Source organism: Pipistrellus kuhlii, unplaced genomic scaffold (genome assembly GCF_014108245.1).
Source record: "Pipistrellus kuhlii isolate mPipKuh1 unplaced genomic scaffold, mPipKuh1.p scaffold_m20_p_9, whole genome shotgun sequence".
Classification (NCBI taxonomy): Eukaryota; Metazoa; Chordata; class Mammalia; order Chiroptera; family Vespertilionidae; genus Pipistrellus; species Pipistrellus kuhlii.
In genome coordinates this window covers 44,606,191-44,633,181 of record NW_023425595.1, presented here as the reverse complement: position 1 = coordinate 44,633,181, position 26,991 = coordinate 44,606,191, and the positions used below count along the sequence as shown (strand labels likewise).

Below are 26,991 nucleotides of genomic sequence, written 5' to 3'. Positions count from 1 at the left end.
ATCTCAGTTTACCCCCCTCACACTTCATTTGCTATTGCTATATAATTTACTTTTGCATGTTTTATATACAGCACTACAGAGCTTTGTTAGGATATTTGCTAGATACAGTCAACAGTGTCCAGGGTCTTCATTATGTATAGTCTTTTCAATATTGAAGAATTCCCTTTAGTATTTTTTTTATAAAGTGCTGGCAACAAATTTCATCAGTGTTCTTTTTCCTGAAAGTATCTTTATTGCACATTTAGTTTTGAAGGATCTACTTACTGATTATAGCATTCTATATTGGCAGGTTTTCTTTCTTTTCTTTTTAATTGTTGACACTACCATAGGTGTCCCATTTTCCCCCCTTATGCTCACCTCAGCCCAGCCCCACCCCTACTTCTCCCTGGCCATCACCACACTGTTCTTAGTGTCTATGGTTGCGACCCACTGGTTGAGAACCACTGCTGTAGAGCCCAAGCCCATCAAAAAAACACACAGATATTTATATTATGATTCATTAACAGTAGCAAAATTACAGTTATAAAGTAGCAACAAAAATAATTTTATGGTTGGGGGTCACCATAACATGAGGAACTGTATTAAAGGGTCACAAAATTAGGAAGGTTGAGACCCACTGGTCTATGGGTTATGCATTTATGTTCTCTGTCTAATCCCTTCACCTTCTCTTATCCAGTCCCCCTCTCTTCTCTGCTCTGACAGCTATCAGTCTGTTCTATGGATCCATGCCTCTGTTTCTATTTTGTATATCAGTTTATTTTGTTCATTAGATTCCATATATAAGTGAGATCATATGGTATTTGTCTTTCTCTGACTGGCTTATTTAACTTACTAGCATAATAATCTCCAGGTCCATCCATGCTATTGCAAAAGGTAAGATAATAAATAAATAAATAAATAAATAAATAAATAAATAACTGTAATCTAAAAAAAATAATAATAAAGAAGGTAGGTTTCCTTTTGTTTGGTTTTATTTATTTTTTCTTTTAAAACAGCATTCTATATTTATTTTCCTGGATTCTATGATTTCATTGAGAAGTTAGCCACAACTCTAAATATTTCCCTGGTAGTAGTATGTCTTTTTTCTTAGCTTTTAAGATTTTGTGTGTGTGTGTGTGTGTATGTGTGTGTGTGTGTGTGTGTGTGTGTGTGTGTGTTTTAACTTTTAGTTAACTATGAGGAGACTAGGAATGAATTCCCTTGAATATTTCTTTCTTAAGGTTACCAAACGTTTCTAAACTTGTAGGTTAAAGATTCTCACCAGTTTTGAAAAACCCCAGAAATTATTTCCTAAAACATTCATTCTGCCACATTTCTGTCTTCTCCTTGTACCCAGTTATACAAATGTGAGGTTATTTGACTGTGTCACACATGTGGTTCTTTATCTGTCCCATCATATCTTTTCTCTGTGTGCTCAGTTTCATTCTTTTCCGTTACTCTTTTTTATTTCACTAATCATGTCTTCTCTTATGCCCAGTCTACTGTTAATCAAAATAAGAAATACTTCATTTCTGATTCGATGTTTAATGATCCCAGAATGCCAATTTAATTATTTGATAATAGGTTCCAGTTTTATGTTAAAGTTCTCCTTCTCACCTATTTTTTTCAATCCTTTACACTGTTTCCTTAAACATACTGATCATAGTCATTTAACGGTCCTTCTGGTTCTTTGGTCAGTCAATTTCTGTTGATTTACTTCTCATGGTCATTGGTCCCATTCTGTGTTTCCTGACATGTACAGTATATTTTCTTTTTTGCTAGATAATGAGTTGAAAAGTCACCATAAAGATTGAATTTTACGTTATTTCCCCCCAGTGATAGCTTGCCTTTTCCAGATTCAGAGAAACTGAGATGGCGTAGGTTGTAGCATAAAATAGCAGCAATCAACCGCTCGTTAAAATGTCTTTAAGGAACAATTAGCACAGAATTTTAATTGAGAGTCTAGCTATTATATTCCCTGCCCTGTATGACTGACTCAGAAATTTTTACTATTTTTGAGCTTTGCTCTACAGTCTCCTGCGCCATAATGTTTCTAAGTTTGGCATATTTCATGGGGGGGGAAGCTAACTGAAGTTTGAGCAGTTTCTATTCTTCAAGTGGAGCTTTTTTCCCAAATAATACAAAACAATGGGAGACTTCAGTCTTTCTCTTCAGAATCTTGAGCCTCTATGCCACCTGCAGAATCAGCAATTGGATCAGGAGGGGAAATGGCTGTCATGCACTTAGGGCTCCTGGAGTTTGACATACCAGATCATTTCAAATTCCAAAACTTTTTCTGGTTTCTCTTTTTCCAGCAGTGTCCTATCCCAGGTGGAATTATGCATCCCCACCACCACCACCCCATCCCAGCAACAATCCATGTCCTTTCCCAGAACCACAGAAGGTGACGATTTAGAAATAGCATCAGTGCAGATGTAATTAGGCAAGAGGAGGACATACTGGAATAAGATGAACTCAATGTGCCTGGTGTCTTTGTAAAAAAAGAAACAGGACTCACAGGGAAAATGCCATGGAAGGCACAGGCAGAAACTGGAATGATGCTGCAGAAAGACAAGGGCTGCCAAAGACTTACAGCTAGAAAGAGGCAGGAAAGGGTTCTACCCACAGTCTCTGAGAAAGGGTAGCCCTGCTGGGACCAGACTGTGAGAGAATAAGTTTGTTTATTTATTTATTTAAATATATTTTTATTGATTTCAGAGAGGGAGAGGAAGAGAGAGAGGAACCTCAATGATGAGAAGGAATAATTGATAGGCTGCCTCCTGCTCACCCCACATAGGGGATTGAGCCTGCAGCCCGGGCATGTGCCCTGACTGAAAATCAAACCAGGACCTCCTGATTCATAGGTCAGTGCTCAACCACTGAGCCATGCCAGTGAGGCTAAATTTGTTGTTTTAAGCCATGTAGTTTGTGGTACTTTATTAGGCAGCCATAGGAAATATGTTTCCTTATTTAGTCCAAGCTGGCTCATCACCTGGTCCAGAACCTGCAGATACCTCAGGTAATAAAGTAGCCGGTGCCACTTGCCCACTTCTGTAGGTGTACTCTCTGCTAGTTCATTGTCTTTGTTGCTTCTATACATTGTTACTGCCTTTAATTTTTTTTTAATTATTTTGGCCTGTTAAAGTAATGTAATGAAAGGATTTTCATTTTCTTTCTTTTCATCATTCTTAATATCAGAAGTTCCTCCTTTACTCTTTATTCTTTTAATATATATATATATTATATTATATATATAATTATATATAATATATATATTATATATATTATATTATATGTAATTATATATATATATATATATATATATATATATATATAATTCTATTGATTTCAGAGAGTAAGGGAAGAGAGGGAGACAGAAACATCAATGATGAGAGAGTCATTGATGGGCTACCTCCTGCATACCCCCTATTGGGGATCGAGCCTGCAATCTGGACACATGCCCTGACCAGGAATGGATCTGTGACCTCTTGGTTCATAGGTCAATGCTCAATCGCTGAGCCACCAGGGCCAGGCCACTCTTTATTCTTAATTGTTACTCCCCTGTAATCCCATTCTTGATGTTTAAATAAAGCCTACCATTTATAATGTCTAAAATATTTATACTTTTGTTATTTTTGTTTTTTTAAGGATCTAAAAACTTAAATCAAAATATTATTATAGCCCTTATATGTTTCAACTATGCTATATTGTTAAACTCCAGCTTTACATATTATTAACAGTGAGCCTGGTTTCAGTGAGTCTTACTTAAGTTGCACAATTATATTAGACTTAAATTGTAAGTTAAATTAATAATAATAAATGAAAAGCATTAAGAGTATGATTTAATTTTTCTAATTGTTTATTTAAATTTCCTAGTAATAAAAGCTACAGAAGATTTAATTAATACTGTTTTCTAATAACTGCATGATAGTCTATTTTTGAACCAATTTAAGGACCCATTTCCTTTACAGTTATACTCTGTTACCCACTGATATTTAGTTGCTTTCTCCTTTTTATAAATTCTTCTGTCGCTTCCACTAACTTTCAGAGGTGTCATTTATGACATTAGCACACAAACATCCTCACCTGGATATCCTGAAGGTACCTCAAACTTTTGTATTTAAAACTAATCTCATTATGACTTCTGTAACCACAGCCTCCAACTTCCCTTTCCTCCTTCTTGAATCTCCAGTTTAAGTAAAAGAGTCACTCATCCACCCTGTCTCCTGAGATGTAGGAGTAAGTGGTCCTCATATAGTCCCCTTCTCTCATCCTTTCATTAAACTGGTCACCAAATGCTGTGAATTCCCCTGATGGAAAAATGTTCATATGTGTTCCCTCTTTCTTACTGCCTGATTTCAAGGATTTATACTACTGCTGACATTTGCTTCTTCATTCTCTCTCCTGTCCAGTATCAGTAATCTCCCAATTAAATTTTCCTTTTGATATCAGCATCTTTCTCCTCCATTTTATGCTGAAAATTATCTCCAAGATGTTTATCTAACACAAGGGTGGGGAACCTTTTTTTCTGCCAAGGGCTATTTGGATATTTATAACATCATTCACGGGCCATACAAAATGTTCAACTTAAAAATTAGCCTGCTAAATGCCTTCCCATGGCATTTTTTCCTGTGTGTTTATAGCCTGCTATTAACCTGCTATATACTGTCCTATAGTTATTAGAAAACAGTATTCATTAAATTCTCTGTAACTTTTATTACCAGGTAATTTAAATGAACAATTAGAAAAATTAAATTATATTATTAATACTTTTCATTTATTATTATTTAATTTATCATTTAAGTCTAACTATAGTATGGCCAGACCAAAAGATTTCACTGGTCTTATATGGCCCATGGGCCAGATGTTCCTACCCCTGATCTAAAGAGTGAATCTCATCATGTTACTTTCATTCTTAAAGATGTTCTTCAATGTCTGAATAAAAAAATCTAAACTTTTTGGCTCCAATCAAAACTTTTGAAATCTGGAATTTGCATTTACATCTTCTATTCCTTAAACTCGTGAAACCTGTGCCACTTCATAGACTGTGCACTTGCATTTTAGAGTGATCTGGCCCCTTAACCCTGTTCTTTTGCACATGCTAAGTCTTTCTCAGTGGAAGGCCTGCCTCAAAATATTTGTCCATTCCACTGAGCTTACATGTCCATGCTTTCTAATAACTCCAGTTTCTGTGCTCTCAGAGGAACTCGGATTGCCTGACATTTCCCTCCCTATGCCTTTTGTCTTTTCTCCACTTACCAATCCAGATACTGAACCCAGATCCTCCATGTCCTTTATTTTTATGCCAACAAATAACCACTCACATAGGCATCTATACTTGGAGGTGTTTCTCTTCTCTTTCTGTTACAGCAAGTTTCCAGCTAACGGTGTCCACATGTTCTCTCATGAATGTCCTCATGAGAACTGGAGGTGGTTAGTTAAAGGATACTTTCTTATGCATCAGAATTTTTTTCTTTTATCTTCTTTGAATTTTAAATGCATATTAGTGGTTTAGCCATTATTCAGAACACTTCACCATCTCTTAAGTCTGAAAACGTGACCAAGAAAGCTGAAATAGTGCACTGAAAAGAAGTAATTAACTGGGTAAGAAAAGTATCACAAATTAAAATAGAGTAAGTGCCACAGCTAATCTCTGGATTAGAGGTTCCTCATCCTCATACAATATTAACATTTCTGAAGTTGCATTTGGAAATAAAATTAATTCAGTGTGGAAAAGAAAAGACTCCATGACTACCTATATTGAGATTGTCACATTTTGTATCCATTCTTTAGAGATCCATAATGTATATCAACATGTTGGAAAAGACAAATCCTGCTATAAAAATTTTTAAATACCCTTCTTTATCCCAGCATATTTTTTTCTTTTACTATAAACTCATTCTTAAGTAACACTGACTAACACCATACTTCAGGAAAGGCTACACTAGAACAATATTAATAACCATAAACCAAAGAAAATAATTGATCCCATTATCCTAGTGCATGTGGTAAAATCTGCTGAGCAAAAGTCCATTCCTGTCTTTATATCATCCAAAGAATTAAGTTAAATTAGAATTTAATGTGACAGTTTGGACTTAATACAATTCTTGGATTTTTTTACATTTTGATACTTTTCATTGCTGGGGGTAACTTTTTTCTCCATCTCAGCGTGTGCTTTAAGGACATGGAACATAGACGCAGATTAACCCCCTACACACACACACACACACACACACACACACTCACAAACATATCAAATTTTTAAGAAACATAATCTGTCACATTTCTTCTTTTAATTCCAGAGCTTAAGAAGTGAAAGTTATTATTCATCCAAGTATGTGGTAGGGTATATAATTTTTCATGAAGAATATTTAGCAACAGAAAGTACTCAGTGAGATCCACAGAAGCAAGCCCTTACTTTAGAACCTGCAAAGGTTCCAAAACTCTTGAGACACTAGAATTGAAGCCCAGAATATCTATATTCAGACAGTCCTCATGTAACATCATACTTGATGTACATTGTTTTGTGATTACGTTGCCATTTCCCATTTATTTACATATAAAAAAGTTCTGTCATTTGGACGTATGTACATATGTACTTTATGATTTTTATTATTTATTTACCACAAGTTAAAGGTCAGGAATTATTTATTTATTTATTTATTTATTTATTTATTTATCTTTACTGTTTCACTTCATTACTGCTGTGTATGTGCTCCATGTGAGTAATGTAGGTGGGTTCCAACTTATGGCGAAAATCGCATTACTTCGCGCTGTAGAAATGGATCTCTGATGTAACTCAAGGATCTACTGTATATAAAAGGCTCAGCAACCATCCGACCATCCAACTGGTAACTATGATGCACAGTGACCACCAGGAGGAAGACGCTCAATGCAGGAGCTGCTGAGCTGTGGTGACTTGTCAGTGGCAGTTCTCCGATGAAGCACCCCAGAACCAGAGAGGAGGGAGCCCAATTCTAGGGTGCATCATCTTGAGGACCGCCCTCTCAAAATCCAGGGTCCCTCAGGGGATGTTGGAGAACTGGTTTTGGCCTGATCCCCGCAGGCCAATCTGAGGGACCCCACTCACTCCACAGATGCCCTTCAGGTGCAGCTGGCCAGGGAGGAACCACAGGAGGATGGCTCCCGGGCATGTCCCGCCCATCTCGCCCAGTCCCACCCCACTAGCCACCTTTCAATTCATTAACTGTATTAAGATATTTGAAGTAAACTAAAGGGAAACCTGATAAGCTTGCTGAATCAGCCACTTGAGGCATACAGGTGCACTGTAAAAAGCATTGGTTTTTGACTCAGAAGATCTATATTAACAACTCAGCCTATAACCACCACTAGGCCTCTCAGAGTTCCCATTTTCCTGTATGTGAGGTGGGGGTGATTATTAAAAATAATACCCAGCTCTCAAAACTATAGTGAGGCTTCAGTATGATCATGAATAAGAATACAATTAAAGATCAGATGGAAGCCTGGCCAGTGTGGCTCAGTGTTTGAGCACCAACCTATGCACTAAGAGGTCACTGATTCGATTCCCCTCAGGGCACATGCAACGTTTCTCTCTCCCTTTCCCTCCTCTTTAAAATCAGTAAAAACATATATATATATATATATTTTAAAAAATCAGATAGGAAAATGCCTGCCTTCAACATATATGAAGTAGTAGAGGATAGATTTACTCTCCTGCTTGAAATAACAACAAAAACAGAACATATTTAAAAAACAGTTTTCAAGACTTCAGACATCAAGCAGTGAATGACAGTTATTCTGTTTTTATTGTAATATATATTTTTATTGGTTTCAAAGAGGAAGGGAGAGGGAGCGAAAGAGAAACATCAATGATGAGAGAGAATCATAGAATGCTGCCTCTTACTCGCCCCCCAACTGGGAATTGAACCCACAACCTGGGCATGTGCCCTTAACGAGAATTGAACTGGGACCCTTCAGTCCACAGGCTGACACTCTATCCTCTGAACCAAACCGGCTAAAGCAACAGTTATTCTTAAGAGACAAATAAATGAGGTGGGCCCTCTGAGTTAAGAAGATGATATTGTGAGTTCAGAGAGACCAAGGAAGCCAGAGTTTTCAGAGCCAAAGACAAAGAGATGAGAGCTGGGTGAAAAGAGGACTCTGGAGGTCTGCAGGGGTTCCCTCTAGAGCAGTAATTTTCATCTTGTGTGTCACAAGAATTTTTAAACCTTCAATACCTGACTGTTTTGTCAGGGGCACTGACTTCTTTTCCCTTAGGTTGTCAAATAAAAAATGACAACAGTTATCACAACAATAGCCCATTGAAGTGTGAATGCCCTGTCTTGAACTATAAATATATAGGTTGTGTAATACAGTTGGATCTAATTGGTCTTGTAGCATAATAAGGTTGCATTTGATTGGTTAATTCTTGATGCCAGAAATCCTTATATACAACTATAGGCATCTGATTTAAAAATAAAAAAAAAGCAAAAAGGGTAGGTAATTCATATTATTATTTTTCAAAAAATCAATAAAAATTATAACTAATTTTGTCAAATTGGCAAAAAACATAATTTTGGTGTGCCACAGAATTTTAGTAATTAGTTTATATATGCTATGAGATGAAGAAAGTTGAAATCATTGCTCTAGAGCAGTGGTTGGCAAACTGCAGCTTGCGAGCTACATGCGGCTCTTTGGCCCTTTGAGTGTGGCTCTTCCACAAAATACCACAGCCTGGGCGAGTCTATTTTAAAGAAGTGGCATTCCAAGAAGTTTAAGTTGAAAATTTGGCTCTCAAAAGAAATTTCAGTCTTTGAACTGTTGATATTTGGCTCTGTTGACTAATGAGTTTGCCAACCACTCACTGCCTTAGGGAAAAACACTTAAAAAAACATTTTAATAACGTACTAATGTCTTTAACCTGAAGTCAAAACTTCTGGGTAAGGGTAATACTTTATGCAGTGGTTGGCAAACTCATTAGTCAACAGAGCGGCAAACTGCGGCTCGCAAACTGCATGTGGCTCGCAAGCAGCAGTTTGCTGACCACTGCTCTAGAGTATTGATAAGTATTAATATCTATTTGCATTTGAAGCCTGGAAAGCAACCTTCCTGAAGAGTTAGAGAGAACAGTGCTCCTGGAGCCCATAATGGCCAAGGAACAGTGTCGGTCCCCAGCAGTCAGACCAGGAAAACTTACAGTTCAGACAGTTAAAACAACACTTAAGGGGAATTTTATAGCATTAATTGACTATATTAGAAAGGGAAAAAAAAAACAACCTCAAATCAATGTTGAAAGACCCACCTTCAGGAGTTTGGAAAATAGAAGAAAATTAAACCTGAAGTAAGTAAAAAGAAAAAAAAATAATAGATCGGAATAAAAATCAATGATATATACAACAGGAACACAATAGAGAAAATCAATGAAACTAAACCCTGGTTCTTTTTAAAAATCAAGAAAATGGAAAGATTGTGCAATTGGATTCTGTGGATAGAGTGCTGGCCTGCAGACTAAAGGGTAACAGGTTCCATTCTGGTCAAGGGCATGTGCCTCAGTTACAGCCTCAATTCCCTGCCCCAGTTAGGCTTGTGCAGGAGGCAAGCAATCAAGGTGTCTTTTTAACATCAGTGTTTCTCTCTGTGTCTCTCTCCCTCCCTTTCACTCTCTCTAAATTTCAATGATAAAACATCCTTTGGTCAGAATTAACAAAAACAAACGAAAACAGATTGATCTTGAAAAAAGAGAAAACACAAATTACCAATATCAGGAATGAGTCTAACTTGGTTCACATCAGTACAGTATTTACAGATGTGAAAAAGAAAATTAAGAAAATGGTTTTTAAAACTACTTTATCAAATAAATTAGTCAACTTAAATGAAATGGAGAAATTCCTTGAAATGTGCAAACTACCGAAGTTTACTGATGAATGAACAACTTGAATAGTCCTCTATCTGTTAACGAAACTAAATTTGTAAACACTTTCCCACAAGCTCCAGAGCAGAGGGTTTCACTTTTCACTGGTGAATTGCTACCAAAAATAAAGGAAGAACTAACACTCTATATAAACTCTACTAGAAAACTAAAGAGCATAAGGATACTTCCCAACTCAGTCAATGAGGCCAGCATTATCTTAGTTCTTAAACCAGACCAAGATATCATGAAAAAAGAAAACTGCAGACCAATATACCTCATACACATTGGTATAACATTCTAAACACAATTTTATCAATAGCAAATCATATCCAACAATATTTAAAAAGTAATAATATCAGGATTAAGTTGCAATTATTCCAAATCTAAGCTTGATTTAATATTCAATAATTGATCAGTGTAATTTATGGTATTAAAAACTCATGATGTTATTAAATAGGTAAAAACCTAATATCAATTTATCATAAAAATTCTCAGCAAATTAGAAATGGACTAAATATCCTCAACCTAATACAAAAATCTCCCTATGATCAGGAAAGGAAGTTTCCTCTTACTACCAGAGGTTTTAGTCAGTAAATTATTACTACATCAACTAAAGAAATGAAAGGCACTGAGATTTGACATGATAAAATTGTCTTTATTAACAAATTGCATGATTGTCTATTTAGAAAATTTAATGATATCTACAAAAAGTGCTAGTGAGTTTATTAAATTTTTAGAATATCAGATTAATATATAAAACTGTATTTCTAGCCCTGGCTGGTGTGGATAAGTGGTTAGAGCATTGGCCCATGATACCAAGAGTCATGAGTTAGATTCTGGTCAAGGGCAGATACCTAGGTAGCAGGTTCCCTGCCCCAGTTGGGGCACTCTGGGAAGCTACCAATGGATGTGGCTCTGTCACATCAATGTTTCTCTCTCTTTCTCCTCTTTTCCCTTAACCCCTTCCTGTCCACTCTCTCTAAAATCAATGGAAAACATATCCTCCAGTGAGGATTAACAAAAAAATGTATTTCTGTAAAATAGCAGTAAACAATTAGAAAGTGAAATAAAAATACTACCATTTAAAATAATATTAAAAATATGAAATAATCAGTGGTAAATCTGGCAATAGATAGTAAACATTGTTTATAAAATTAAAGAAGATTTAAATGAAGAGATAAAATATGTGCAAATATTATTCTGTAATGTAAGCATGTCAATTCTCCCAAAGTTGAATTATAGATTGAAAGAATGACTATCAAAATTCTAGTATTCTTTTAAAATAGAAATTGACAAATGGATTTTTAAAAATTTTATGGAAATGCAAATGACTGAGGATACTCAAAATAACTCTGGAAAAGAACAAACTTGTGGATGAGCACTATATGATTTTCAAGAATCAGTCTAAAAATAGGGTAATCAAAACAGCACAATATTAGCATAAAGATAAACAAATAGATCAATAAAACAAGACAGGAAATTCAGAAACAGATCCACATGTAAATGGAAAACTGGTTTTCACAAAGGTGCACAAACAATCCAGTGCAGATAATATATACTCTTTAACAAATGGCATTAGAAAATTTGCTATAGGTCCAATTGACAATTACTCATCAAAAGAAAGTAATGAACTATGGATATACCTACCAATGCAGCAAATCTCAAAATAATTTGCTGAGTGAAAGAAATCACTTAAAAAAAAAAAAAAAAGAGTGCACACTGCATAATTCAATTTCTATAAAACTTTAGAAAATGCAAAGTATTCTACAATGACAGAAAGCAGATCAGTGGTTGCCTGGGGATGGAAGGGATTAAAAAGGTCCATGAGAAAACATGTGGAGGTGATGGAATGGATATATCTTTATCTTGATTATTGTAATGGTTTCACAACAATATGTATATATAAATATTTAAGTTACTCATTTTCAGTATGTGAAGTTTATCATACTTCAATTATATTTAATAAAGCTTTTAAGAAGTGTTCAAGTACAATATGTATATTTGCCAAGGCTTATTCTCAGGCTTCAGGAAATCCCAGCAAATAACCACATAATGAAATTCTTTGTCTCTATATCTCTTATGATTTTGATACTCATAACCAAGTAGAAATTTATTTTATAGAAGGATTTTTTTCTCTCTTGCTTTTAATCCTTAAATTAATCCCTCTGAGCTACACAGTGCAGCATGACCTCCTAGCCCTCCAGATGGCTCAGTAGGCTGTGCTGGGTAGTGTGGAAACCCCTTTCACATCCCACGTGATTCAGGGTTCTGGTTCAGGGTTTGGGTTCTGGAAAAGGCCACACACAAATGAAAAGAGACTAGAAAAGCATTAATTTGGTAAATGAGGGCCAGGCGGTAGTCCAACTCTAGTGGGAGGACTACTACTTGCTCTGGCATTACCATCCTTTTTATTAAGATTAAAATTATAGGATACACCCATATCCCCTAGGCAGGAAACTCCAATAATAGCCAATCATAAGATTAACAGGTGGAGGCTGCTTCAACTACCAATGTCTCAACCAAAAAATGAGTGATTAGCCCTGACCTTTGAGAACAGTTAAGGTGGACCACCAGCCTTCCGGATTCCCCTCCATACCTCTCTACTAATGAAACAATGATTGGCTTCCGCAGGGTAGTGGGCAGGAGAGCTTCAGAGGGCAAACGTGAAATTCAGCTCCATCATTCACTCACTCTGTTACCTGGTCTTGCCTTGTTCAATTACAGAATGTAGATAATACCTATAATGTAGAATCAATAAGAAGATGTTCAAAAAGATGGTCTGTGTGATAATTCTAAAAAAAAATTTTTTTCTAGAAATGTATTAAAATGTACTTAACAATGTTATCAAAATAGATTGTGCTTTAGAAAATATTTGCTTTTGTTCCTATGAAAAATAGATGCACCTTGTTGTATTAGTAAATATTTTTTTAATCTCTGGGTTAGGAATTATTATCAATAGTATTATCCTAATATATAAAAATCCAGGAGCAATCATGACTGAAACAACTGGACAGATGACCAAACAGCAGGCTGCATAGGGTGACAAGGCCAGCAGGGGGGTTAGTGAGGGATGACCAAGTAACTGAACAACAGGCTATGAGGGGTGACCAGGCCAGCATGGGGGGCAGTTGGGAGTGACCAGGCTGGGGGGGGGGGGCATTTTGGGTTGATCAAGCAAGCAGGGAGGCAGTTAGAGTGATAGGCCAGTGGGGGGGGGGGGCAATTGGGGATAACCAGGCCAGTATGGGGGGGGGGGGGCAGTTAGGGGCAACCAGGCCAGCAGGGGAGCAATTAGGGGTGATAAGGCTGACAGGGGAGACAGGGGTGATTAGGCAGGCAGGCAGGTGAGTAGTTAGGAGCCAGTGGTCACAGATTGTGAGAGGGATGTCTGACTGCTGGTTTAGGCCCGATCCTCAGACATCCCCCAAGGGATCCTGGATTGGAGAGGGTGCAGGCTAGGCTGAGAGGACCTCCCCCCAGCACAAATTTTGTGCACCGACCCTCTAGTCTATATATATAAAAGCCTAATATGCTAAGGGTCCGACCTTTTGACCATTTGACCAGTCGCTATGACACTCATTGACCACCAGGGTGCATATGCTCTAATCGATAGGTTAGCTCATTGTTGAGGTCCAGACAATTGGGACTGGACCCCTCCCACAATCCCTCTCTGTCTGGCCAACCTTCTGTGGTCAGTCTCTACTGGCCAGCCAGCCTCATTGGCCTGATAAGGACTGGGCAAAATGGACCCAATCACCTCGATTGGGACTGAGCGAAATGGGCCAGACATGCCCTGGAGCCCTCCAGCGGTCCTTTCCCAGCTGGGGTGAGGTCTGGGATTGTGAAAGGTTTTCAGATCAGGCTTTTCATGCACTAAGCTTCTAGTTAGAATATAACATTTAAAAAGTGAATGTTTCCTCTGCTTCTCTTGACCTTAGTCTTATGAATATAGATATTTAAGTCTAGTATGTCCTCCTTATAATAGGTATCATTCCCTGAGCCAATATATATGGGTAATTATGATTGTAATTTTATGGCTGAGCACCACATGCTGTATATGGGTTTACCCACATCACCATGGCAACTGTGTGGGATCCTTGTTGCCATAGTCCTCATGGTTGGCCTGGTGTTTTAACATTTTAGTAATTGTCAGTGTCATAACTTTTAAAAATTATAGAGAACTGACACTAAGGCCAGATGGCTACTAAATAAAGAAGCTACTTGTCCTCACAACTGTCATGTGGAATTGAGGTGTAAAGAGAGCCATCTGTCAAAGAAGTGAAATAGCTTGACTAAATTATTGTTAAATCCTTCCACCCTTGGCTAATGTTAGGTGGAATCTAGAGGAAGAGCATGATCCTTTACTTGACTTCAGGGTATCAACACAAAATAATAAAGTATTTCAGCTTTGACCTATGGACCAGGAGGTCATGGTTCAGTTCCCAGTCAGGGCACATATCCAGGTTGCAGGCTCAATCCTCAGTAGGGGGCATGCAGGAAGCAGCCAATCAATGATTCTTTCTCATCGATGATATTTTTATCTCCCTCTCCCTCTCCTTCTCACTTCCTCTGTAATCAATAAAAATATACATATATTTAAAAACCTAGGTAAGTTATTTATCTCTTCAGTAAATATTCACTGAATGCCTACTATGTGTCACTCATAATTTTAATTTGGTGTCCGAGCTAGAGAAGTAAATAAAACAGACAGAAATGCCTGCCTTCATGGAACTTACATTGCTGCTAGGGGGAGATAGATTAAGACAAAATAGGTAAATTATGCATCCTATTAGATGGTGATAAATGCTAAAAATCTAAAGCAGGGAAGCAGGATTTAGAATGTGAGGGAGGATGCATTTTAAATAGGGTGGTCAGACATGACCTTACTGAGAAAAGGACCTTGTATAAACCCCAAGAGGAGATGAGGGTACCCAGGGGGACTGGGGAAGATGATTCAGGGAGTAGGAAATCACAGGAACAAAATCCAGAGAGGGGCCTGCACTGTCATATTTGAGGAAACAGTTGGAAGGTCAGTGTGGCTGGAGAAGAGGAAGTTGGAGGAAACTACTAGGAGATGTTGGCAAAGAGGTCGCAGAGGGTGAGATAGTGTAGATTCTTGTTGGCATTGCATTGGCCTTGGATTTCACTTAAGTGACACATGAATCCATAGAGGATTTGGGCAAAGGAAAGAGTTGAACTGGCTATTTTAAAAGATCACTTGGCTGTCATGTTAAGAATAAATGGTGTAAGTGTGAGCTGAAAGAAAGAAAGAGAGAGAGAGAGAGAGAGAGAGAGAGAGAGAGAGAGAGAGGAAGCAAGCAGGGAAATAATTAGAAGGCTATTACAGTAATAAGATGAGAAGTGATGGCTTGCATCCAGGCAATAGGAATGAAAGCAGCAGATATTTTTAATTATCTCCATGTATTAAGCGCTTCTACATGTCAGGCATTGTGGAAGAGACATTCAAGTACAGTTTTATCACTTATTCCCCAATTCTATTGGATGGTAGTATTGGAACTTTTTAGAGTAGTAGGTCACTAGTTTTCCAGGACAAGTTACATTACAAGTACTTGAACTACATTGGACTCTATAGTCCATGCACTGCTCACTCTGCCTCAAGGTCTCTGAGGTTTAAAGTATTGCTGGAATGTGTGACCCAACCAGAAAGAGTCATGCAAGTCTATGAATAGGAGAAATCCATGTCTGGGTATCCAAGGATAATTGAAAGGGAGAGTTTGGATGCTTTGTGGATAAGTGGAGAGGAGGGCCCAGGGAGAGAGAATGGCCTGAGAAAATGGGTTGGAGGGCTGGCATACAGTCCATTATGAAGAGGGCTCCTATTTGTTTATGGACAATAATGACAGCATTCTAATTCACAAGTCATGTGATAGAAAGAGCATGGTTCCCTGAGTCACTTGGGAGATAGGACAACTTCCCAATCTATATCATTCTATGATGTGAGCAAGAAATAAACTTTCATTGTATGAGAATACTACTATCCTGTTTCCCCCAAAATAAGACAGGATCTTATATTAATTTTTGCTCCCAAAGATGTGCAAGTCTTATTTTCAGGGGATGTCTTATTTTCCCATGAAGAAGAATACGGTACACATTTATTGTTAAATGAAAATAAAGGAAATTTATTACCTGCATACAGTACGGTAGTACAGTAGTTGTCAACACAAACCAGACAAACTGTGAATCCTACAGTATCAAGAATTTACTCATTTATTCAATGACAATCATGTCATCATCTTCTGGAACATCATCATAACAATCCAATCCCTGAATTTCCTGGTGAATTTCTTGTGACTCCATTTCTATCAAAATCAGTAGACCAAATCTCTCATGTTTAGCAATAGCACTGTCTTTAAATGAGTACTTCTTGTCAAGGTAGCCTTCTCGCAGTGCATTAGCAATGCAACTGTCAGTGATTTTCTCCCATGAATTCTTCACCCAAGTCACAACTTCTTGCAGTTTAGGTTTCACAAAGTTTCTGAGACAGAGGCTCGGGGGGTGGGGGGGCATCTTATTTTTGGGGGGATGCCTTATATTTTACTCAGAAGGAAACCTGTAAGTAGGTCTTATTTTCGGAGGATGTCTTATTTTCGGGGAAACACGGTAGCTATTTGAAGGATCTCATAGAAGGAATGTTAGTTACCCTGACTTAATATACCTTCTTAAAGCTGCTGGAAGGCCGCAGCTACCAGACATTTGTTGTGCTATGTAAACACTATTACAAGAATTAGAGGATCCATCTGTTACCATGGTGATTTTTAATAACCCACTCAACCAATTTTTGGAATATATCCAGAATATGTGAGCTGTTGCTTTCAAAATATTTTACTGATTAGCCCAATGCTTCATGAAAATCAGAGTAGGTATTAAATATGACCTAAGTTGCACATGATTTCTTTTTTAAAAAATAAACTGTCGCTACGAATTCAGGACATTTATTAAATTTCTATTTATCTCCTTTACCTATTATCGCTTTATTTGAATATCCATTAAGCAAGATCCTGAGATAGTTTAAGAGTTGTAAAAGAGGATGCAAAGTTATCTAATGGCTACCTTTTCCTTCGGGTACCTTATAATTTATCTGGGAAAACCTTTAATATGAGGTTACACATGTTAATTAGAATAATAAATGAAATAAGCCTTAAGAGATCTAGGTATTAGAGAAGATAGAGAATGCTGGTGTCTGGGGAGATTACACCTTAATGATATAGTTAGCATTTCAGTTGAGTCCTGCAGTTTGGTTGGGCTGTGAGAGGGAGAGTTTGCGGCAGAGTATTCCAAGCTTAGAAGACTAGAGAAACTGAAAAATAGAATTGAAAAAATACAAGGCCTATTCAGATGATAGAGAGTAAATTTGCTCAATCAGAGTAAAAGTGTCATATATAGTAACAAATACAGCTGAAATGAAAGTCGACAAAGATTTCTTCAGGATTATGCATGCTAGGTCATGAATTGGGGAATTTTTTTACACCATATTAATTAATTGTTGAAGATTTTTGAGGAAGAAAATGATATCAAAATCACATTTAAAAAGGTTAATTTGACAGTATGTTTCAGAGTTAACTGGCTAAAGGAGAGACTAGTATTTTATTTTAGGAAGCCCCTAGAATTTTAGGGTGTCACATCAGCTCTTGTTGGATAAACTTGGAAGAGTGGCATAAACTTGGTGACTCCTGAGGTGAAGGGGATGGGAGGAGTCACAGGTGACTTCAATGTTTCCATTATAGGTTATTGAGAAAAACTTCGTTAATAGAAAAATAGAGAAAATGGAAAGGGGGAGTAAATTGAGTAGAGAAGATGAGTTTTACTTAAAATATTTCAAGTACTAAATTATGCAGGTAAAAAGCAAAGAGATGATTAGAAGTGGGACTGGCACTTTAATAATATGCAGCAGTAATAAAGACACCCCCACCCCCACTCCTGCAAAATCACTACTAATAAGTACATTACTAGAAGCCTAGGTGGAAGCATGAAGAACTCAAAGTGAGGCTAATGAAAAGTGTCCTTGTGTTCGTCCTTGAGACAGTAACTTCAGGAAGAGCAGAGACCATTAGACCATATAAAGTACCATAAAGAAATGTGAGATAAACTCATATATTAGTAAATGTCACAAATCTGATTATATTGGCTTACAAGAGGTGGTTTTAAATAAATAAAAAGTTATACACACAGGAGACATAATAGTATAGTGGTTAAGTGCAAGCTGTGCCATTTGACAGGCTAGATTTATATCCTATATCTGCCACTGAATAGCTCTGTGACACTGAACAATTTACTGAAACTCAGATGTAAATTTGGGGTGATTTTAAATGCTTACCTGATAGAGATCTTATGAAAAGAACATGGACTAGTACCAATGAAGCACTTAATGCAGTCTCTTAGTCAGCTCAGTCTACTATGACAAAATACTATAGACTGGGATGTTTAAAGTAACAGAAATGTATTTTCTCACTGCTCTGGAGGCTAGACTGTTCTGGAGTGCCAGTAGGGTTGGATTCTGTTGGAGAACCCCTTCCTAGCTTGCAGGCAGCTGCCTCCTCACATGGCAGAGAGAAAGAGAACATGCTCATTGGTTGCTCTTCTTATAAGGACCCTAACCCATCCTGAGGGCCTCACCCTCATGATCTCATAGATCCCATCCCAAATACCCATCTCCCAAAGACCCCCATCCCAAACCTCATCACATTCGCAATTCAGGCTTAAACATAATTTTGAGGAGACATAATTCAGTCCAGAGCACATAGTCTCTCCATTTAGTAAAAGTCAATAAATTGTATTATTATTAGTATTTTTCTTCTGTACAATATTTTTCTCTAGCAATTTCACAGAGCTAAGAATCTCAACACTTCAGAGCGAATGAAAGCATGTGATTCTAAGAAAAAAATTCATCCAAAAATTAGATTGTCTGAAAACGTAGCTCAAATAAATCTCCCCAGGTCACAGTAGAGAAAAATATAAGAGATTAGTGCCTTGGTTGGCAAACTGTGGCTTGCGAGCCACATGCGGGGTTTTGGCCCCTTGAGTGTGACTATTCCACAAAATACCATGGCCTGATCAAGTCTATTTTGAAGTGGCACTAGAAGTTTAAGTTTTAAAAAGTTGGCACTCAAAAGAAATTTTAATCATTGTACTGTTGATATTTGGCTCTGTTGACTAGTGAGTTTGCTGACTACTGGGTTAGTTCATTGGTAAAGTATGTGTAAATTCATGCTTTCTTGAGTGTTCCAGGTTTATATGTTTCCCATACCCTGCTTGAATTGGCATTTGTTGCACCTGGGAAATTCTAGAAAACTATTAAAATAGTATTTAAGGGTGTTGTGTGGTTCTAGAACACTGCATTTTATATACTGTAAATTGCTTCAAATGGGGACATATTTTAAATTCTGGATAACTAGCTGTTATTGGATACCACACAGAAGGTTCGGAAAATAAAACTGGTGTTTCAAATCAACCTCAGAAGCACAAGGCAAATTTTCTTTAGCAGGAGTTCCCTTGATGCCTGAAAGTGTCAGTTTCTCTGTTGCCATTTTTCCTTCCTCCCATATTTCTCCATTTCTTTGGAGGAGGCAAAAAAGCAGGCATGGGCAGGGTTTCCTTTTATGCTTTAAGTCTCAATCAGTGACGCTAGAGAAGAAACATTTTTATGGAGATTCTTTTTCTAAACTGAAATAGCTGGTTCAAATAGTCACATGTAATTGGCGAGAGCTCTCCCTTGTGAAGTCAGCAACCAGGGTGCAAGGCATCCGCTATCTCATGCACGAGAAAGCAGCAGGGAGAATTGAATTGGATGTCTGCGTCCTTTCATCGAATAATTCAGCTCAGGAAATCTTTTGGTCCATGGTTTTACTTTCATAGGAAATTCCCCTTTGTCATATTGAAGATACCCATATAACCCATGGAACACTGGATAGAGACAAATCAATAATTATTATAAAAATTAACAGTTGAATTGAAATTTAAATAATTAGTAAGTAGTTATCTAGCTGATAATAGGTTTTTTTCCCCCCAAAATCAACTTGACTCATCTTAGGGGTTTGGGTTGTAAGCACTGGAAACCAATTTTATCTTGGCTCTCTTAAGTAAAATAAATCATAAATATAAATAAGTACAGTTTTTTGGAAGAATCTTGAGGCCTCCCAGGACCTATTGGTAGCTGGAAGACCAATTCTGAAACTTGGACCAGATCTCTAAGCCATGAAACAAGAAGCTCAGCTTTCAGCAGTTTAATCGAAATAGAACTGCATACAAGACCTACCACTCACTGCCTTGTAAACACTAGTAAAAACAGGCCATCCTTTTGTTTTAAATCACTTCCTCCAGATTCCTGGGAAGGTGCTTCCAAAGGGTTCATCCCCATTACCTGGCAACCAAGGCATGGAGAATGCAGGATAAGGCTATGTTATCCTCCCTAGAATGTAGGTGCAGTGAGCTCATCAAAACCAGGAAGGGGATATGGATTCTATGCAGCCAAATAATGAAGATTACTACAGCTTAATTCAGTAATTGGGAATGATATAATAATACCGTATTTTCTGGTGTATAAGACGACCCCCTAATTTTACAGTTAAAACATAGGTTTAGGCTTATATTCGCTGTATAAGACTACCCTCCACTTCAAAGAAAAGACTCACTTTGCCATCAAGATCTGCAGGTAATTTTTGCAATTTTGGTCTTTTGCCCCCGATTTTCGGTTGACTTTTTTTCGTTTCAAAAGTCATCTTATACACCGGAAAATACGGTAAGCAGTTACTTGCTTGCTAGGCTTTATTCTTACCCCCACTTTCCCAGCACTAGTTCATTGTATGCTACCATCAATCTTATGAAATGGCTAGGGTCCTTTAAAAAAAAAAAAGCCCAAAACTGGTTTGGCTCAGTGGATAACTGAAAGGTTCCAGGTTTGATTCCGGTCAAGGGCATGTACCTTGGTTGAGGACACATCCCCAGTAGGGGGTGTGCAAGAGGCAGCTGAGCTATGATTCTCTCTCATCGATGTTTCTTACTCTCTATCCCTCTCTCTTCCTCTCTATAAAAACTCAATAAAATATATTTAAAAAAGAAAAAATGCTTAGTGAGGTTAAATAACTTGCTCAAGATTACACAGCTAGTAAGTGACCAAGCAGTCTCAAACCTCAGGCTGTACAACTCAAATAAGCTAAGCTAACCATGTGTACACACATGGGTCTGACTTCTGTGCTGCCATTAGACAGTTTTATCGATTATTAAATACACTAGGTGCTTAACAAATATTGGCTCAAAACTCTGCCTAGAATAACTCCGGCTTATAGTTGGTGCTCAATAAAAATTTGTTTCATGAATAAAGGAATGTACTCTATATTATATTTACTAAAAAGACCAGGTGTTCAGTGACAGGAATCCCAACCCCTCTGGAGTCCCTCCTGACCCCCCACTACCCCAAATGCAGCTCTGAGCCTGTGCTGAGTTGGTGATGCCAGGAATCAAAGGGATCCAGTTCCAATTTATAATAAAATCAATGCACATTCACAATGGTAAGGTGAGCTGAGTATTCAAGTAGTTTCTTGTCTTTTTTTACTTCTTTTTAAACTTGATAAGATCTTAGAAATTGTTTTTAAATGGGAGATTGTATACAGATCTCTCTGTCTTTGTGAATCATTTCATTTTTTAACTTCGTGGCTTTCCTCTGTGATTAAAAAAATAAAAATAAATAAATAAATAAATAAATAAATAAATCCTGGAGACTATGCAGGGAAGGGAAGTATTTCAGACTCAGGACAGAAACTTCTGCAGATGGGGCCACAGTTAATATAACCAAGGGCAGGTCTCACCTTGACTTACAGCAACAGTTAGACCTAAGAAATGGGAATTATTTTCAAAGGACAGGAATGTCTCAGTTCTGAATTGCTTCATTCTAGAATAAAGATGAATTTGCTCTCAGATTTCTTTGGAGAACTGGTATAACCTTCTCTAAAATCTATAGATTATAAAATAGCAGTATTAATTTGTTATAATTATCAACATTTCAAGATTTCCTCTTGCTCTTTCATTCACGTGCTCTCTCTTGATCCTCAGATCTATTTATAGCTGATATTTTACAGATAAGCAAACTAAGGCTTCAATGAGGTTGACTGGGTTTCCTAGCCAAGGACATGTAACTGACAAAAAAAGAGCAAAAATTTGAATCTAAGACTCTAAAATTGTCTTTTTTAATTATTATTATATTGTGCTTCCTTCTATAAATGCAAAACAAATACATGGTATAGTAGCTAAAACCAGACCAGTAATTTTTTTAATAAAAATTAATAGTTGAATTGGAGCTCAAATAATTAGTAAGTTGTCCAGCTGATAACTTTGAGCCACCATTGAACCTAATATGGACCTTTGCAGGAAAAATCAGTCCCTCACTGAGTAGTCTCAAGGAGGTTTAGTTTGGTTTCCATGTTATTGGGTTTTGACTTTAACACAGGTACTAAATACCAGTGCACGAGAAAAGACCTTGGTTGTGTTGTACCCTGTTGTGTTGTCCGGTGCTCAGGTGATTGAAGTTATGTTGGGACTGAGCCTAGGAGATAAGAAAGTTAATGTTTCAAAGAATGATTTCTTCTGTTATACCTCCCAATATTCTCAGTGCTAATACAGTACCAGAGTGTTTGAGAAGTGTTCCACCCAGATACTAGCGATGTATTTTCAATCTGTTTTTCCTTAGAAAAGTTACCTAATGCCTCAGTTTCCTTGTATAACAAATGAGATTGTCCTACTGGTTTGGCTCAGTGGTTGAGCATAGAACCAGGAAATCGTGGTTCTATTCCCAGACAGTGCACATGCCCAGGATGCTGCTCCATCCCCAGTAGAGAGCGTGCAGGAGGCAGCCCATCAATGATTCTCTCTCATCATTGATGTTTCTCTCTCTCCCTCTCCCTTCTTCTCTAAAATCAATAAAAATATAAACATATTTTAAAATGAGGTTAATGATAGGGCTTTTATAATGACTAAATTATAATAATAATGATAATTTCTCAGTAAATAGTACCCAGTACTATTAATTAAAATATTTTTATATGTTCATTGAGTGGCCAGATTATTATGATCTCTGAACACATAATATTCTGGCCACTAAGTGTATATCCTATATAATAAAATGCTAATATGCAAATTGTCCCCTCTACCAGGAGTTCGACCAGCAGACCCTCTCCCTGGCCAGGCTGGCCAGACCCCACCCATGCACGAATTCATGCCCCAGGCCTCTAATATAATTATATCTATATACACTGAGAGGCCAGATTATTATGCGTTTAGAGATCATAATAATCTGACTATTCAGTATATATTTCATTTCCTTCTCAAGTGCTGCCCACAGAAGTTAATAAAGATGATTATTCTCAATTTTAAGTGACAGAAAATGACATTTGCAAAGTGACTTTATGTTTATAAAAAGTTAGGGTAGATACCGGCACAGAAAGGTCAATCTATAGACCTTTACATTGAGTTTAAAATTCCCCTTTACTACATTTTAACTTTATGTAACTGGCATTTTTATTTTAACTCTCTGAGCCCAAATTTTCTCATATCAACAAAAGCAGAATATAATGCTTAGTTTATATGTTTGCCCTGAGGATTAAATGAGGCAATGAATATAAATCAACTAGCATCTAGCATCTGTGGGGTAATTTCTTCTCCCATCTCTTATCCTTTAATGATTACTTTTAAAATATTTCAGAATAAAATAGTTTATAGAAAATAACCATTGTCATGGTTGCAAGTGGTATCATTATGATTGTAAAGTAATATCTATAATAAAGAAACCAGTCCTAATGGTGCAGTAACTAGCATCCTCAGAAAAGGGAGCTTCATAAGGATATTTTTTATAAAAATTATCATAACATTTTGTACAAATACCACTACACTAATCAAATATCTTGTATTACACGTGATAATTAATCTTCCATGTATACAATTTGTGAACTCTGCATTTTGTGCTTTAATTCTTTGCGGGAAATTTATAGGCCGCAATGTAATTCATTTTTTCAATTTTCTACTTCATTTCAATTATGGTGCTTATTATATGAGATGGGGTTTTCATTTATCATGCTTGTAATTTTTAATTAGAAGTTAAATTTTTAGCATCCCTTATTTTCAGAAGCATAAACATTACATAAGTAAAAAAAAAAAAAACAGAGTAGTTCTCACATATTCACAGGTGCAAAAAGAACTTTTATAAATGAATTAGACTCATCTAGTGATCTCTCATACATAAATTGTACTAGGTGTACAACCACAGCAGCACAAGTCTCTAGTTACTTAGTACCTCTACATATCTTGACTTCTGTACATATTATCTCCAAGTCTCACTACTCTACAAGCAGTTATTAATTTCCTTATTTTCCAAATAAGGAAGCCCTGGGGGGAAAAAAAGAATTACTCAATCCTACCTGGGAAACTGTAGCACGACTTCACGGTAATGTACCATTAAACTGTGAGGATAGACAAAGCCATGCAGGAAAGTTCTGGTCTAGGAATCTGGTCTGAGTTTAAAAATGAAAATGAAATGCTATGGCTTTTTGCCATTTTCTCTTTTGAATAATAGCATAACCACCAGCCTTCATATCCCGGTGGAATTCTTCCTTCATTTACACACCATATGGAAGTTCCTCAAAATACTGTAATGTGAATGAAAGAGATATGCTAGCTGAAATAACATCCATCAGAGGGCTGCCAACCGGCAGTTAGTGGTGAATCATTTAAATTGAAAATTTGGCGATCTGCACGTAGAAGTGTAGGATCCCTGTTGAGTTTCTGTAGCTCCCTGAAGATGTCTCCTTTCCGCAGCTACTGCCATCATTTGCATTTTAATATCAGCATTTAGAGGTCAGCCGCCTGTATTTCAGGCACAGTTATAAATTGGAGTCCCTGCAGAAAATCTAAACCGGAGTATCTATAGGGGACCAGGTACAACTCTAGGTTCCCAGTGTTTCCTGATGCACAATACACACAAAGTGTCAGGAAAGGGGATGGATGATTTATGTAATGTCATTAGTTACTTCAACCTTTGCATACACTAACCTTTCCTTAATGACGTCACTAGTCTCTGTCCAAGCCCTAGATCACATAAATGACTAGTCCCTTATTTTTTTTTTTATTAATCTTAACATATGCTCCCAAGAAGCTACCTGCATCTTCATTATATTATTAACTCTTCTCTCTGGCCCATTACCTTACCCATCATTCATTATGATCCGCCAATGTCTTCTTGACAATGTTAACCACTGTTCTGGATGCTGAGAGTACAATAATAAGCATGATCAATGTGGGCTTAGTCTGCAAAGAGCTGGCTGTCTATTCTGAACTAATCTCTGAATCTCGTGGTATATTTAGCGGGTTTTGTTTAATAAATGTTAAATGAAAGAATTAATTGTACACTCTATACCACAGTGTTGGAACTGTGGGGGTACAATATAAACAAGGCAGTTTTAGACTTCAGGATGCTCATACTCTGTGGTGGGCACAGACAAGCACATAGATAATGCTAATGCTTGGCAGAGAGCATTATGTGTTGTAATGGAAGTATAAACACATTTCTGTGGGAGCAGGTAATGGCAAAAGATTAATTCTGGCTTGGGGGATGCTCTGCCCTTCTGTCACAGCAGGAAACAAATTATGGTGTCATCCACTGAGCATATCTGGAATCCATTTGCCAGAGGCATGAGGAATGAGTAGATCCAGAAAATAAATGAGAGTTGGGGGAATTTATTTCACTGCAATTCTTTTTCATTACAGCGTTATAGTATGTTATCCAATGGCATCTTCCAGATTGATAATCTCCATTCTAGAAAATATTTGAATCCCTTCCATAGAGCCTGCTTTTCTTTACTATTCTTCCCCAACTGGTAGGTGGAGAGGAAATAATGAGGACCATCTGAATGCATTTTGGTATTTAGCATAAAAACTAACACAAAGAACTAATAAGATTTTTAAAAAACACAGTTGTCAATTTCATTACTCTGTAGTCATGAGCTAGCTTGCTGAAAACAATATTCAATTATTCTTGTGGTTGTTCCCCCCGCCCCCCATATGAAAATAGCACTAACCCAAGAGTTTGGACACAAGGAGTATTGGGTCAGCTACTATCAAAGGTATGACTTTAGGAAAATTCTTTTCCTTCTATTGGCCTTATTTCCATCATCTATAAAATGAATTTATTAGACCAGATTAGGCAGTCCCAATCTCAGATGACTATAGGAGCCAGAGAGGTTAAAAATAGAAGCAGGTCAGCATTTGCCAGGTGGGAATGTGAAGCCAGTATTGTGACATCTGAGTTTGTCAGGAGTCTACAAAGCTGGATTCTGTATGTGAAATTTCCACAAAATAGCATTCAGGCCGAAGAGGAATAAAGGAGTTCAGCCCAAGGGCTTCCTTTTTGCAGCTTGTAACCTAGATACTTCCCCAAGTCTCTCACATCTCAGCTACCCTCTGATTCCACATTGTTAAGACGGTCTGATTTCCCTTTGTCTAACAGCTACTAAGCTTCGAAGTTCCGGTTCCCCAGATGAATGAAAGAGCATGTTTTGAATGCTACAAAATTAAATTGTCATCACAGATTGGAGGATTCAGTTTCTGCTCATCCTTGTGGGGCCTTCAATTTGATGAAACAATAGGAAAATTAGGGTTGAATGGTCAGTGTTCTAAATTAGAAGTCCAGTTTTGAAGAAACAGAGAAAACAACCTTCCCTCCCTCTCCTTTTCCTCAGTGCAGGCTGCTGTGCGGCAGATCCGGCCCGAGAGCAGTTGGCAGGTGTGAGTTGGCACACATCCTCCTGCCTCCACTGGCCCGGCCCATAGCGGACGCTAAAAACTAACCCTTACCAGAGGAAATACTGCTGGATGAAGTCCAGCTCTTTCAGGCATTCGCATGCCAAGCCAATAACATGTCCTCTCTTTCCTACTTATTGAATAAGAAAAGAAATCTGGAGAAAATGAGCCCTTTTATGACAGACACGTGAGACTTTAAAATCTGCCTAATAAGGTAAAACTCTTTATACCCTCACAAGCTTCAATCACTGAGCCTCTGTCTGGCCTTACATGCTAAGGTTTTTGAAGAAAGAGATACTACACTGAGTGGCCAGATTATT

At 37.4% G+C, this 26,991-nt stretch overlaps 1 protein-coding gene and 1 long non-coding RNA gene across 7 annotated transcripts in view; both read left to right on the top strand.

Moving 5' to 3' along the window:
* Positions 1 to 26,991, top strand: part of GRM5 (glutamate metabotropic receptor 5) — a 405,881-nt gene that overhangs the window by 280,132 nt on the left and 98,758 nt on the right. The window lies entirely within an intron of this gene.
* Positions 461 to 22,647, top strand: LOC118712917. Of its 4 annotated transcripts, XR_004986169.1 has the most exons (4): positions 461 to 619; positions 9,543 to 9,546; positions 22,511 to 22,513; positions 22,637 to 22,647. It is a non-coding gene; the product is annotated as an uncharacterized LOC118712917 (long non-coding RNA). The 4 variants fall into 4 exon arrangements; XR_004986164.1 differs by lacking the exons at positions 9,543 to 9,546; positions 22,511 to 22,513; positions 22,637 to 22,647 and adding exons at positions 4,217 to 4,218; positions 13,462 to 13,473; XR_004986163.1 differs by lacking the exons at positions 9,543 to 9,546; positions 22,511 to 22,513; positions 22,637 to 22,647 and adding exons at positions 12,528 to 12,534; positions 13,212 to 13,222.